We start from the raw sequence: 16,343 nt of genomic DNA, 5'->3' as shown, positions 1-16,343 counted from the left end.
ATTAGCTAAACAACCTGCAGATGTGACCTGAAAGTTGATAGTAATCATGACAACCAAACCCCGGATCGCTAAATTCTGGGGATTTTCTTTCACAATGTAAAGTAGCGGTAAGACACCAGACAGGACAATCCAGTTTCCAATTAGACTCTCAACTTTGGCATGTGTGCTTTCATCAACCCATGAAATGGGTACTGTACTTTGCACAGTGCCCACGTGATGCTGTTTTTAGCAACCAGAGCACTAAAATTCTGCAAGTAGATCAGTCCTAGGCTGTCAGGCAGAACAAGGCACAGGTGCTCAATCTTGGAGGCTTGCAACACTGTATTTTTAAAATGAGGGTTGTAATAAAAATGATTCCTTAAACTGTACAGTGATTTACATGCACTATCTCACAGGATAGTGAGGCACAATACGTAGAGGTCTCCACTCTAGAGGTGAGGAACGAAATATATGTGACTGAGATCACACAGCAAGTGAATAATGAAGCTGGAACCCTACTTCATATTCTCTAACCCAGAGTCCAGTCTTTTGTATTTTCACGGTTCCACGCTCGTCAGTAATAACTATTATTTACCAGGCACTTACTATGTGTTCAATCAACGCCAGATCCCACCGAGAAGGAAACGTTATTACCCGCATTTCACTGGCAAGGAAACTAAAGCCTGTGGGAGAAGTAGGAACACCTTGTTCAAGGTCACAGAGCTCCTATGGGGTGGAACCAGCACCCACACCCGTTTCTGCCTGAGGTCAGCCTGCCCTCCCCCTCTCCCTAGGCAGCTTCTATACCTCTGGCGGTTACCGTTGGAGAAGCTCCCCAAGGTTTGCCTTGAACCAAAAAGCAGTTTGACTTAAAAATAATAAGGCAGAGCAATGAAAGGACCTGCACTCTTGCCCTTATAGGGATCTCTCTTAGTATCTAATCTTAGAACGTGATCTTATTTTATATAATCCGTGCACGCTGAGTTTCATTCTCTGCCCAGTATTTCGGAGCAGAGCTCTCCATCAGGCTGTTTTTTCCCCCAATTTCTTCCTCTCAAAACATAGTCAGTATGCTTGTCGATGGCTAGTAGATATGGATATCTACCCTGGGGCCTCCTCCTGTTTCACCTGCTTGGTTGAGTCCTGGACAATGACAAATATTCTAAAACCGATTGTTCAGCTATATTACTAATGATTTCTATTTACTTTCCAGAATCTAATATACTCTTGAAAAATATTAATTCCACTTCCCACTACCAACATCCATGCTGCACCTCCTTGCTTTTTCCTTCCTTCCTGCTTTCTCCCCCCACCCCCATTCTTTTCTTCTTTCTTTCCTTCTAAACTCCATATAATAGTAATTTGAAGTGACTATAATGTACAAACGTGACCTGGGGGAACTCACTGTCTAGCCAGGAGAAGAGCCCATATATGTATTCAAGAGTAACAATGTGTCACAGACGACACACAATGTAGATTTTCTGTAAACTAACAAAGATCGTGAAAAATAGTTCCCCGTGAAGCTCCAGAACTGACGTTTGAATGATACCAAAATACGTAAAGAGGAAGGGAGAGGCAAGAGAACATATTCTAAATTTCAAAGAGAAAACAGTGGGTACTATGAATTCAGTCTCTTCCCTCAGCAGCTCACCCCCTCACTTGCTAGCCAGCCAACATAGACCGTGGGCAAGCAGATCGCCAGTTTAATACACAATCTTGTGTCTCAATCTTGTGTTTCTTTGCCTCTGCTGCCCCCTCTGCCTGGAATAGTCTCCTGAACTCCCATCCAAACCTGACTTTCTGTGAAAGTCAGCTCAAGGGTAAGTCTGTAAATCCTTTGTGAAGTGCTCTGTGGTTCCCCCAGACAGGCTAGGCTCACCTTTCTTGAGCCCCACTGCACAGGACAGGAGATCCCGTTGTAGCTGTCACCACTATGCTGGGTCAGTGCCTCTCCACGCCGTCTCCACGCCACACCGTGTATTTGTGGTCTAGATTCCAGAACACCAGCAGTGTGCAATGCTTAGTAAATAATCAATATATGTTCCAGGATGGGATATATTCTATAAAACCATATGTGAACTTGGTCTATACAATTCGGGTACGAGAATGGTGGCTCTAAGTGTTAAGGGCTCCATCTAATTCAGGCTATTCTCAAATATACTTACTCTGGGGCTTAACTCTGCAGGAAAGAATTAAAAAGGCATGGTTTGAGAATGTGAGAACCCTCCCATGAGATGAGCTATATGCAATATAAGTATCTAACTGATGCATAAATATGCACGAAAGAGATGAATGAGACATTCATACGACAACAGTGTCTGAGTCTTCTAGAAGTGGTTGATGATTGCAGGCTTCTGTGGAACTTCATGAATAAAAGATGAGGCCGTATGTGTTTTAGGTAGGTGGATGGGTGGGCAGTGCAGAGAGCTGGTAACAAAGAGGGAGAATATTCAGAAATACCTAAAATAAATAATTCATTCCCCCGTGAAAGTGAAACCCCAAACATGACACTTGCTAAAAGTATTACATTTACATGACATATTAAATGAATTTTCTGTAATGTTTTTATAATAAAATGGATCATTCTCCAGATGGAAAAAGGATTTTACACATGTTAGCCAACAGTTGGAGATTGATTGTATGAAAGTGGGAAAAAATATAAAGGTTTTCCAGCTGTACAGAAGGTCACAATCCAGGGGGTTCTGCGTTTAGAATTAAAATTGAGTGAGCAATAAGGGTACCCAGAATTCTCATGTGAGCCGACTTTCCCAGTCACCACTAGAGGTGAATAGTTCTTTGCCACTCTCTTAAGGAATTAGCAAGAGGAGGGAATAGAGTCATCAAAAGTTAGACCTGGAAGATTTATGGGAGTCATCTTCTTTTGCTGCCCTTACTTTCCAATGAGGAAACCTTTTGGAGTCCAGAAAGATAAAGAAACTTACCAGCGGGTCCAAGAACTTAAAAATGTCAGAATTGGAGCTAAAATCCAAGATTTCTAATTCCCAGTCCGGGGTCCTTTCTTCTGCACCAGACTACATCAAAATCAGGCCAAAAATAAAATGCTAAGGCTACTAGGCTTACCATTCAGAAGAGTGTGTACAAGGAAATAGATTTGTTCCATGTCTCAATGTCAAATCTTGGTTTCCTTCTTGTTTACAGAAAGAGCGACTTGGACCACAGTCTCCTACTGACATCTGGTGACTGAATCAGGGTAATACAAAATATGGGATAATGAAAATAAAGCCCCTTCGCGCTTTTATTAACATTTTCTATGGTAATTAAATCTAAAATTTGGAAGATATGTTTTAATTCTTGAAGATAGTCTTTCATGGTTCCCTTCCTCATTAATATGTCTACAAACAAGGCTTTGTTTTAGAATAATTCTCTTATTTGTAATAACAGTGAATTATTTCCCATCTTGTGCCATCTGAGTCTAAATTACCTAATCTATTCAACCAAGGTTTATGAGACCCTACTATGTGACAAAAAACAGTTCTAGTGACTGGGGATACAAATATAGATATCTATCATCTCTTTAAGAACCTCACTGCCTAGCTGGGAAATAAAGTCATTACAGGGAACTATACTATGATGTGATAAGGGCTAAAGTGAAGATATGTGTAAAATATTCTGAGGAAGGAGTGACTGGGAAATCAGGAAGGCTTCAGAGAAAATGAGACCTTCTTAATTTAATTTTAAAAAGCGTTTGGGAGTCCATCTGACTTAGAAAGCAAAAGGTCCCAATTCATTCTTTCCAATATAACACAAAGCCTCTAACATTTCAATGTACTTTTATTAAAGTTCATTCAATGACTATGACTGTCACACTATATTTCTTCAATTTTTATCAACTGGGTTCTCGTAGAGAAGATTAGGCTACTATTTCTAGTCAATACCACAAGGATGCTTCTAATCTTCACACTATTTTTACTTCTATATCTGATGGGTAGAGAAGCTGGGGGACAGAACCCAGAGAGGTCTGACTTTAAAGCATTGCACTGTTACTTACTGAGTGACTACCATGTGTCAGAAATTCTTCATCATGCTGGAGACAAAACAGTGAATGAAATCCAGACCCTCATTATACTTACATTCAATAATTAAATAAGTAAAACATGGTAGTCAGATAGCTATAAGTATTATTAGAAAAAATCGAGTAGAGGCAGGATAGATAGTGCTGGGAGGGATAATTTTCAAGATGGTAGTCAGGGAAAGCCTCCTGGAAAAACTGATGTTTTAATGAAGGAGGCATGGAGGGAGACATGTAGGTATTTGAGGAAGAGAGCTCTAGGAAGGGGGAACTGTGAGAGTAAAAATTCTGTGTTGGTAAGGTGTGGAGCATGAAGAACACCAAGGAGGACGTTGTGACTAATGAATGAAGCCTAAGAAGAGTAGAAGAAATAGATCTAAACAAAAAAGGGGGGGGGCAGATCATACAAGGCCTGTTAGCCACTGTAAGGAGGATGGTGAAAAACCATTGTAGAGTTTAGGGTACAGGGGTGACATTACTCAATCCGATCCAGCTGCCATGTTCCGAACAGGCCACAGGAGGGGGGCACATGCTGAATCAGAAAGACCAAAAGTAGAGTATCATATTTGTCTAGGAAACAGATGATGGCCTCTTGGAGAAGAGTTAGCAGTGGGAGAGGAGTCACCAGATTGTTTATACCCTTTGAAGGTACAATTAACAGAACTGAGTGATGGAGCAAATATGTATGAGAAACAAAGAAAAGTCCACCAGAGGTTGACTCCGGGTTGCTTAAGCCATTGGAAGAGGAAGTTGACATTAAATGCCCAGGAAGATCCGGTTTGGAGGAGCTGGATATCAAGCTCCAGGATGTATTAAATTTAAGGTGTCCATTAACTGCAGAAGGGACGATGTTCAGTAGCAGTTTAACAGAATTCCAAACTCAGGAAAGAACATTTGGGCATCATCAAAATACAGATAATATTTAAAACTGTAATATTGGGTGATATGGCCTTGGGAGATAGTGTTGAGAGAGAAGAGAAGGGAGGTAAGGACAGAACCCCAGTGAGCTCCAGTGGAAAGACGGTAGGAATCAGTGAAGGGAGCTGCAAGAAGCAGCAAAGGGGAGTAGGAGAAGTGAGAGAGTCGCTTCCAAAAGTCAAGTGAAGAAAATATTTCTAGGAGAGATGCATTCACGGCATCACTGCTGCTGAGAGGTGAGTTAGGAAAGACTGAGATTTTACATCATTGCATTTAGCAACTACAAAAGTCATGGGTAATCTTGAGAAGAGTTGCTTTAGGAGTAGAGTCAAGTGAGAACAGGAAGAGAGGAAAGGGGACACAAGAATGAATACAAGAAATCTCTTTCAAGGAAATTTGATATATAGGGAAGCAGAGAAATCAGGTGATAGTTGGAGGTTACTTTAAAGAAGCGAGGTATTTTTCAAAAGATATTATGGGATGCCTATGAGAATGATCTGGTTGAGCTGGAAAAAAAAATGTGACTTAAGGAAGAAGGAGAGTCTAATTGCTGACTTGGATTTTTAAGGAGGACAGAGGAAAAAATGAAAGTGTCGCCTAGGAGAAAGGACCTCTCTAAATCTAGGTCCAGTGACAGAAGAAGTCAGGGAGACAAACCAGCAAACACTTAAGTGTGTGTATTCCCTAAGTTTGTTATTGCTATTATTCTTTCAAAAGATATTTATTAGAATGCCAACAATATTCAGGTCACTAAATGAGAACTTTTTTAAAAAAGATTTTACTTACATATTTATTTATTTTAGAGAGAGCATGAGTGTCCACAAGAAGTGAAGGGGCAGAAGGAGAATGAAAATCTCAGACTCCATACCATTCATGACGCTGAGATCACGACCTGAGCCCAAACCAAGAGTCCGACACTTAACCAACTGAGCCACCCAGGCGCCCCATAAATAAGGACTTCTTAAATAAAGGCTAGCATTATTTGATCCTGCCATTTTCATAGGTTTCATTCCTATCTATTGGCACCCAGCATGTCTGAGAGGAAGATGGGTATTCATATCCCTGAGTTCTAGCCAATTTCCAACTCAGAAGACCAGTCTGTGCTTTCCTACATATGTTCCTGCTATTTAGATTGAAATAGCTTTTCTCAGGGTGCTGGGGTGGCTCAGTCGGTTAAGCATCTGCCTTCACCTTGGGTCATGATTTCAGGGTCCTGAGATTGAGCCCTGTATCGGGCTCCCTGCTCAGGGGAAAGACTGTTTCTCCCTGTCCCTATCACACTCCCCTTGCTTGTGTTCCTTCTCTCACTGTGTCTCTCTTTGTCAAATAAATAAATAAAATCTGAAAGAAAGAGAGAGAGAGAAAGAAAGAAAGAAAGAAAGAAAGAAAGAAAGAAAGAAAGAAAGAAAGAAAGAAAGAGAGAGAGAGAAAGAAAGAAAGAAAAAGAGAGACGGGCTATTCTCTGTTTCCTCTCTATGGTGTTCAGCAGAAAGAACGATGCCTGCATGTTTCCAGAATGGGAAACTCTAATCAATTGGTGTTTTATATTGTCTCCTAACAGTGACACAGTCTCTTCAAAGTGCTTTCAGAGTCTGCAGAGGAAAAGTACCCAAAACATCAGAGCTGCTAGGAACTTAATCACACACCCTAAGCAGGAGATCACTCAAATATAATTGGCCAGAGATTTCATTTTAATCTTTTTTTGCTGGTCACATGTCACAGGCTTACAAATTGTGTTTTGTTGAATTTGTTCTCGTTTTCAATTCACACAACCATAATGATTCTTCTTTGACGAGAGTCTTTCACTCTGATAGTTCAATTCATCCACATGCTTATAATGAACAAGATCTCAGGTCCTAGGGGGAAAGGGAATAAAAAGATGAATGAATTCTGGTCCATGCAGGCCCCGAGCCTGCTGTGAAAAAGGAAGTTTGGTTCACGCTGCCTCCCTAATCCTTTGGCCAGGAAAGAACAGAATATTGTTTTAAGCCTCCTCACATTAGCAACCTCCTGGGGGTGGTGCCTGGAAATAGGAACGATTAGCAGGAACCTCAAATGCTTCTTGTGTACACTAAGCCATCCTAATAACACACCTATATTTCCGATCTGGATCTTCCCTTTAGTAAGTGCTAAGAGATCCTACTTCCTGAAATTTCTTCCTGCCTCAATGTCTTCAGCTCATGTTACTACTTCACAGAAGTTCTGTTTCTCTTCTGTTTACTCTAAAGCAAAATTTACAGACTTTTTAAGAATATGAAATGTTCTAAAATCTACCTGCCATCTATCTTCAGATTCTGTGTTTTGGAAGTCAGTCTTTTTCATGGGGGAAAAAAAAGAGCTGTGGAGTTAAAGACCTTAATCCCAATCAGAGTTAATAAGTCTGGGTGAAAAAGTCCAGGTGGGGAGTAGCACGGTATAGTAACATGAGTTCAGAGCAATGGTTGAGCAAACTTCGGTAAACTCATCTGTAAAGTGGGACAACTATAGGCTACCTAAGATAATGTAAGTCTTTTTTCCAGTCCCTGGCACTTAGTAAGCCTTAAAAAAATAATAATAGCTACCAGTGCCATGTCATTCTACTTATTCTACTTCTCTGTGCTCCAGACAGATGGACTGCTAATGACCCAGAGGTTCTCGCTCATTCTCATCTTGACATCTATAAATGGGCTCTCTCCCCACCGTCTGTCAAAATCAACTGCTCTTTGTAAGCGGAGCTCACATGCTTTTCCTTGGAGGTCTTCCCAGACCATCCCACGGCCAAGGGTGATCACTGTTCGCTGTTCTCTACACACAGCTGTTGCTTTCCTGCTTGACAATTATCACATATTTGTATGCACTGAAATTGCTGTTATAAAAACATGGCTTGCCTTCTTTTCCTTCAAATGATTTGCAACTGTTTTATCTCTCTCTCTCTCTCTGTGTGTGTGTGTATTTTCTTTGTGTTTTATCTTTTTGTTTTAAAGATTCATTTATTTATTTGAGAGGGAGAGAGAGAGAGAGCAGGGGAAGTGGCAGCAGGGAGAGAGAGAGTCCTCAAGAAGACTCTCCACTCAGCGTGGAACCTGATGTGGGGCTTGATCCCAGGACCCTGAGATCATGACTTGAGCCAAAATCAAGAGTCAGATGTTCAACCTCAACTGACTGAGCTACCCAGGAGCTGCCTTTGTGTATATTCTTAATGCTCCACCCCACCACCATCTTCCAGACAATTTGCCCCATGAATGTAGGGATCAGCATCTCTTGCATTCAGCATTGTAGGACCTTTGAGTTGACTATTTAGTTACATAGTTACATCAAGCACTTAATAAATATTTGATGAATAAATTTTGGATCTTAAGGCAGGAATCATGTCTTACATTTTCTATTCCTTACAAAACTGCCACAGAGTATAAAGTCTGTGACAGGATAGGTTACTTGCCCTGAAGACATATTCCAGTGTAGAAAAAAATACCAAAGGAAAAAAATCTGCAGTTGATAAGATGATTGTTTTATAGAGGTACTGCCTTCATTCCCCAAGGACTGCTACTACCAAATTCCACAGATGAGTGGCTTAAACAAGAGGAATTTATTATCTCACGGTTCTGGAGGCTAGAAGTCCAAGACCAAAGTGTTGGTAGGATTGGTTCCTTCCAAAGGCAGTGGGAAAAAGATCTGTTTCATGCCCCTACTCTAACTTCCATTGTTTGCTGACAGTCACTGGTATTGCTTGGCACAGAGAAGCATCATCCTAATCTTTGCTTTGTTTTCACAAGGCATTCTCCCTCTCTGAATGTCTATGTCCACATTTTCCTTTTGCATAAGACACTGGTCATGTTGCATAGTGCTTTGGGGCGTATTCTACTGGCCCCATTTTAGCTCGATTTCCTCTGTAAAGGTCCAGTCTCCAAATAAGATCATATTCTTAGGTACTAGGGGTTAGGATTTCAATGTGTAAATTTTGGGGGGAAATATTTAACATATAACAGGCACATATACATTTGGATAGAGCAGACAAATAACTCATTTCTAGACTTAATTCACCAAAAGATCTGAGATGGCTTACAAAAGATTTATAAAGTGCAACAGAATAAAAAATAAACAAGGATATAGGGAAGATGTGTTAAATTAGCATGCATCCCTAAAATGTTATGGCACATAAAATGATTAACCAATAATAATTCTAAACAAACAAGGTAATAAATGTTTCATTCAAACAAAGGTAATAAATGTTGTTATATATGAAGTGCCAGGTCTTCATCCCCATTTCTGTCCAATGAAAGGAAATTTTTCATTTGGGATCTCCATGAATAGACTCTTCCTGGGAAGACAACTACATTTTTAATGATGCAAGCAGATCAGTAGTCAGCACACATTGGGAGGGAAAAAGTGGAAAAATAAGGGTACATTGCACAGTGAAGGCTGAAAACTATGGCTGTACATATATATGATTAATGTCATTACCAAGAAATATCTGAATGCAGAAGGATATGGTACAAGAGCAGAATGTGAAGACATTTAGAAAGGAATTGGCAAAATTTAGATGAAGCAATAAAGAATTCAACCAAACTAGAATAAAGATGATTCTCACAGCCAGTATAAGTTAAGGGATTACTAAACTGGGATTAAATATTTATACCTGACCAGAGCCCTAGGGTAAACAATCCACACTGAGCGCCGTGTGTGCCTCAAGGGTAGCTACGCAGTGGCTGGTTCTGACAGAACTCTGAAATTCATCATTGGTAATATATAGCCCATAATGAGAGTTAAATTGGTGGTGTAACAAAGGGCATAACTTTTATTATTTTATTTAGAGGAAAGGAATTCTTAGTCTTTTCAAAAATCTTTGTGTTGCAAAGTCCTGAGTTTTAGAACTCCTCCATACTTTGGGCTGTGATAACTTCATCTTACTCTTGCTGACAAAATCCACTACCCAGAATGTACACACCTATAGTAAGCTGTAATAATAATGATGATTGTAATTATAATGAAGATAAAAAATACTAATAAAAATGTCCTACCTATTGAAATAGGACAATACTTATTGAGGTAGTACAAACATCTATGCCACTTGCTTACTAGTCCAAATTATTTTCCTGTGTGCAGGTTTTTTTATTTTAAGACTTATTTATTTATTTATTTATTTGAGAGAGAGCACAAGCATGAGTAGAGGGAGGGGCAGAGGGAGAGATTCTTCAAGCAGACTCCCCACTGAGTGCAGATGCTGAGTCCAAAACAAGACTCAATGCTTATTTCATGACCCTGAGATCATGACCTGAGCTGAAACCAAGAGTTGAATGCACAGTTGACTGAGCCCCCCGGGGAACCCTTCCTGTGTACAGAGTTTTAATTGAATAATGGAATTCACCTGGAATGACAACTTCCAAAAAAAGGTCTTTCTGTCAATAACTTACTCTATCTTTATGAAGTCAGAAGTGAAAATGGGGAGGGGAAAGAAATATTTATGAATTCCCCAAGGGGAAATTAAAAACAAAAAAAAAAACTTAAAAATGAGAAAGTTACTTTTCCCTTTTAAGAATCTTGGATTCACATCCTAGTAAAAGTTTTATTTCCCTTTCTCCCTGTTTCCCATTTCACCGTATTTTTTTTAAGGTTTTATTTATTTATTTGACAGAGAGAGACCACAAGTAGACAGAGAGGCAGGCAGAGAGAGAGAGGGAAGCAGGCTCCCTATTGAGCAGAGAGCCCAATGGGGGACTCAATCCCAGGACACTGGGATCACGACCTGAGCCGAAGGCAGCGGCTTAACCCACTGAGCCACCCAGGCGCCCCAACCCATTTTACCGTATTATATAGCATATATTGCCCTGAACCTCCTATTTCATATCTATCACAGTAAAATTCTGGTCTTACAATGCCAAGGCTGTGAGTATGGCATTTTTTTTTTCTTCTGTGGACTCCATGCTCATTGTGGAGCCTAATATGGGGCTTGAACTAATGGCCTTGAGATCAAGAGCTGAGCTGAAATCAAGAGTCAGATGCTCAACTGACTGACCCATACATGTGCCCCTGGGGGTACAGCTTTTTAGTGGGAATAAGACATCTAGCTTCCTAGCTTTGATAAAAAATAATAATAAAATAATAAAGGCAGACTTCTACTGAGTTACTTGGATTGGCTATAAAAATTGCAACATCTGTCTAAAATACTCTCTACTTATGCCTAAGCATAAAACACAGTAATGACTGCTTGTACACTATAGATAATTCTATTTATGTTTTATTATGTAACCAAAGTAAATTTTATTATATATATCTACCCTCCAGTTCATTGCTCACCTAACATTTCACTGATTTCCATCTGTCCATGTAAACATTTATCACAGTCTCAGACATACAGTAAATAAGAAATGACAGTTATGATCACATGGTTAAATCTTTTAAATATATAAAATCACAGTTCTTGATCCCTGACTTAGCGTTCTTTCCATTAAACAGCAAAATCCATTTGAATAATACAGGAGTAATACATGCTAGTGAGAACAAAATAAATTAAAAATATCCAGGTAGAAACATAGATGGAATAGGGCAGCTTTCCCAAGAAACAGGAAGAAGAGTAGGTACAAGAGATGGAAATGAGTAGAGGCTAAACAACAGAAGGGTATCTTGGCAATCCAGGGCAGAAATGCTTTTCTTCTGGGATCTGAAACTATGTTACAGCTCTCTTTGTCCTTGTCCAAAGGGTAAAGTTTTATTTTGCAAAACAACCGCCAGTTTCCACTTCATGTCAACTTTCTTTACTGGGCTTTCCTAAGAGGGTCCTCCCTGACTAGCTTGCCTCTTTGGAAAGAAGCTGTTCCTCTACATATTTAGGTCTGAGATCTAGAAGCATTCCTTGTCCTGTTTGTTCATCTAGGACAAAGCTAGAGTTTTTCTATCTAATTTGTACTTAAAAAAAAAATTAAAGGAGAAAAATTTTAAAAACTGGAACCAAAAGACATAGAGAAAGAAATTCTAATTCAAATGTGTTTTGAGTGATTGACTTAATTTTTTAGGCTTTCTGGAAAATATCACCTTGAAACCCTCACTCTCAGGTGTCTGTCACCCTTCTCCTATAATTCTCTACTCTCCTTAGCACTTACCTCCTAATGGGAGGAGCTGGAATAGAAGAACAGATCAAATTCCTCACTGGAAAGGGCAAGAAACTATGAAATGAATGGTCAAGCATACATCAATATACATCACCATACATCACCATATAATCATGTCAGAATCACAGGTGGAGAAGTCAATCCCGAGGAACAGGATATTTTCCTTACACTCCTGAAGGGTGAAGAGGTTTTTCCTCTCACAAGGCTGTCCTAGCCACTAACCTTATACCACACAGGGAATTTATTTGCATATTATTGGCCTGGAGCTCAAAAAAACATTTAAGTTCAGCTCTTGGCTGAAGAAAAGGTGGACAATCTTTAGGAGTTTCTTAACCAAGATATAGTACATATTAGAAAAGTACACAATCATAAAATAGACATTTCTGAAGAAAATAACACAATATTCTAGTGTAAGAGGGCATCGAGAACCCCAATATAAAAAGTGTGAAATAGCTCACAACTTTTTCTAAACCCTCAAATGGTTGGTTAACAAATTCCTACTCCAACAACAACAAAAAGTCTTTATAAACCTCCATAAATGACTTGCACTAGAGCATATTTTTGTTAAGAGATCCTTTCTTTATACCCACAGGACTTGGAGGAATCCAAAATCCCAAACTGATAAATGAACATCATCAAGTTAATGAAACCAGGAGGCTGTTAGCCTGATGTGGTTCTAATGCCATGACAGCCTCTGGAAGCAAACCCAAATCCAAGCCACAAGATTAAGAAATCAAAATCCTCAGGACAGGGGTGACTTAGTCTCTTAAGCATTTACCGTCTGCTCAGATCATGATCTCAGGGTCCTTGGATCAAGTCCAAGGATCAAATCCCATGTGTCCTGAGTACCTGGTGGAGGGCTCCCTGCTCACTAGGGAGCCTGCTTCTCCCACCCCAACTCGTGCACATGCTCTCTCTCTCTCTCTCCAATAAATAAAATATTTTCTTAAAAAGTGCTAAGGACAACCAATCACAATCAGCCAACTGGTCTTTAAGCTAGAATCAGTCAGTAATTTCCTCTAATTTCCTCACCTTTGTCCTGCCTTTTCCCTGTTAAAAGACTCATCATGCTTCTGTCAGTGGAATATTCTTAACCACTTCCAGTCTGATGCTCCCTGATTTGAACTGGATTTTTCTTTTTTTGTTTTAGTAACAGATAATATATTATTTTCTTCAGGGGTACAGATCTGTGACTCATCAGTCTTACACAATTCACAGCACTCAGCATAGCACATACCCTCCCCAATGTCCATCCCCCAGCCACCCTATCTCTCCCTCCCCTCTCCAGCAACACTCAGTTTGTTTCCTGAGATTATGAGTCTCTTATAGTTTTTCTCCTTCCCGATCCCATCTTGTTTCATTTTTCCCTCCCTTCCCCCCATTACTCCCTGTCCTCCCTCTTAAATTCCTCATATTAGAGAGACCATATGATAATTGTCTTTCTCTGATTGACTGATTTCACTCAGCATAATGCCCTCTAGTTTCATCTAGGTCATTGCTAATGGCAAGATTTGGGGGTTTTGATGGCTACATAATATTCCATCATTATATATCACCTCTTCTTTATCCATTCATTTGTTGATGGAATCTAGGCTCTTTCTACAGCTTCACTATTTTGGACATTGCTGCTATAAACATTGGGGCACATGTGCCCCTTTGAATCACTATTATATCTTTAGGGCAAATAGCTAGTACTATAATTGCTGGATCGTAGAGTAGCTCTATTTTCAACTTTTTGAGAAACCTCCATACCATTTTCCAGAGTAGCTGCACCAGCTTGCATTCTCACCAACGGTGTAGGGGGGTTTCCCTTTCTCTGCATCCTCACCAACACCTGTCGTTTCCTGACTCGTCAATTTTAGCCATTGCGGCTGGTGTGAGGTGGTATCTCAATGTGGTTTTGATTTGTATTTCCCTGATAGCAAGTCATGTGGAGCACTTTTTCATGTGTCTGTTGTCCATTTGGATGTCTTTGCAGAAATGTCTGTTCATTTCTTGATTGGATTCTTTGTTCTTTCAGTGTTGAGTTTGATAAGTTCTTTATAGATTTTTGGATACTTGTCCTTTATCTGATATGTCATTTGCAAATATCCCATCCCATTCTGTCAGTTGTCTTTTGGTTTTGTTGACTATTTTCTTTGCTCTGCAAAAGTTTTGATCTTGTTGAAGTCCCAATAGTTCATTTTTGCCCTTGCTTCCCTTGCCTTTGGTGATGTTTCTAGGAAGAAGTTGCTGCGGCTGAGGTCGAAGAGGCTGCTGCCTGTGTTCTCCTCAAGGATTTGGATGGATTCTGATCTCACATTGGGGTCTTTCATTCACTTTGAGTCTATTTTTGTGTGGGGTGTAAGGAAATGGTCCATTTTCATTCTTCTCAATGTGGATGTCCAATTTTCCCAACACCATTTGTTGAAGAGACTTTTTTCCTGCTTTGTCAAAGATTAGCTGACCATAGAGTTGAGGGTCTGGAATTGTGATGCCACCAACTTTGGCTTTCTTTTTCAACATTCCTCTGGCTATTCAGGGTCTTTTCTGGTTCCATATATATTTTAGGAATATTTGTTCCACTTCTTTGAAAAAAGTTGGTGGTATTTTGATAGGGATTGAAATAAATGTGTAGGTTGCTCTAGGTAACATAGACATTTTCACAATATTTGTTCTTCCAATCCATGAGCATGGAACGTTTTTCCATTTCTTTGTGTCTTCTTCAATTTCTTTCGTGAGTACTTTATAGTTTTCTGAGTACAGACTCTTTACCTCTGTGGTTAGGTTTATTCCTAGGTATCTTATGGTTTTGAGTGCCATTGTAGGTGGGATCAACTCCTTAATTTCTCTTTCTTCTGTCTTGCTTTTGGTGTAGGGAAATGCAACTGATTTCTGTGCATTGATTTTATATCTTAACACTACTGAATTCCTGTATGAGTTCTAGCGATTTTGGAGTGGAGTCTTTTGGGTTTTCCACAAAAAGCATCATATCATCTGCAAAGAGTGAGAGTTTGACTTCTTCTTTGCCAATTCAGATTCCTTTTATTTCTTTTTGTTGTCTGATTGCTGAGGCTAAGACTTCTAGCACTATGTTAAATAGCAGTGGTGATAGTGGACAGCCCTGCTGTGTTCCTAACCTGAGGGGAAAAGCTCTCAGTTTTTCCCCATTGAAAATGATATTTGCTGCAGGTTTTTCATAGATGGCTTTAATGAGATTGAGGTTCATACCCTCTGTCCCTACACTGTGAAGAGTTTTGATCAAGAAAGTATGCTGTACTTTGTCAAATGCTTTTTCAGCATCTATTGAGAGTATCCTATGTTTCTTATTCTTTCTTTTATTAATGTATTGTATTGCATTGCATTGATTGATTTGTAGATGTTGAATGAAATGTGCAGCCCAGGAATGAATTCCTCTTGGTCGTGGTGAATAATCTTTTTAATGTACTGTTGGATCTTATTGGCTAGTATTTTGGTGAGAATTTTTGCATCCATGTTCATCAGTGATATTGGTATATAATTCTCATTTTTGATAGGGTCTTTGTCTGATTTGGGGATCAAGATAATGCTGGCCTTATAAAATGAATTTGGAAGTTTCCTTCCATTTTTATTTTTTGGAGTAGTTTCAGAAGAATAGGTATTAATTCTTCTTTAAATGTTTGGGAGAATTCCCCTGGGAATCTGTCTAGCCCAGGGCTTTTGTTTGTTGGGAGATTTTTGATGACTGTTTCAATCTCCTTACTGGTTATGGGTCTGTTCAGGTTTTCTACTTCTTCCTGGCTCAGTTTTGGTATTTGTACATCTCTAGGAATGCATCTATTTCTTCCAGATTGTCAAATTTGCTGGTGTATCATTGCTCCTAATATGTTCTTATAATTATTTGTGTTTCTTTGGTGTTTGTTGTGCTCTCTTTAATTCATTTCTTTCATTCATGATCTTATTAATTTGGGTCCTTTGTCTTTTCTTTCTGATAAGTCTGGCCAGGAGTCTATCAATCTTATTAATTCTTTCAAAGAACCAGCTCCTAGTTTTGTGGATTTACACTCTGATCTTTATTATTCCTCTTCTCCCACTGGGTTTAGGCTTTCTTTGCTGTTCTTTCTCCAGCTCCTTTAGGTGTAGGGTTAGGTTGTGTACTTGAGACCTTTATTGTTTCTTGAGAAAGGTTTGTATTGCTATATACTTTCCTCTCAGGACTGCCTTTACTGTTTCCCAAAGATTTTGAACAATTGTGTTTTCATTTTCATTTGTTTCCATGATTTTTTAAATTCTTCTTTAATTTTCTGCTTGACCCATTCATTCTTTAGCAGGTTACCCTTAAGTCTCCATATATTCACATTCTTTCCAATTTT

Source organism: Mustela erminea, chromosome 9 (genome assembly GCF_009829155.1).
Source record: "Mustela erminea isolate mMusErm1 chromosome 9, mMusErm1.Pri, whole genome shotgun sequence".
NCBI lineage: Eukaryota > Metazoa > Chordata > Mammalia > Carnivora > Mustelidae > Mustela > Mustela erminea.
This window is presented reverse-complemented; position numbering follows the sequence as displayed.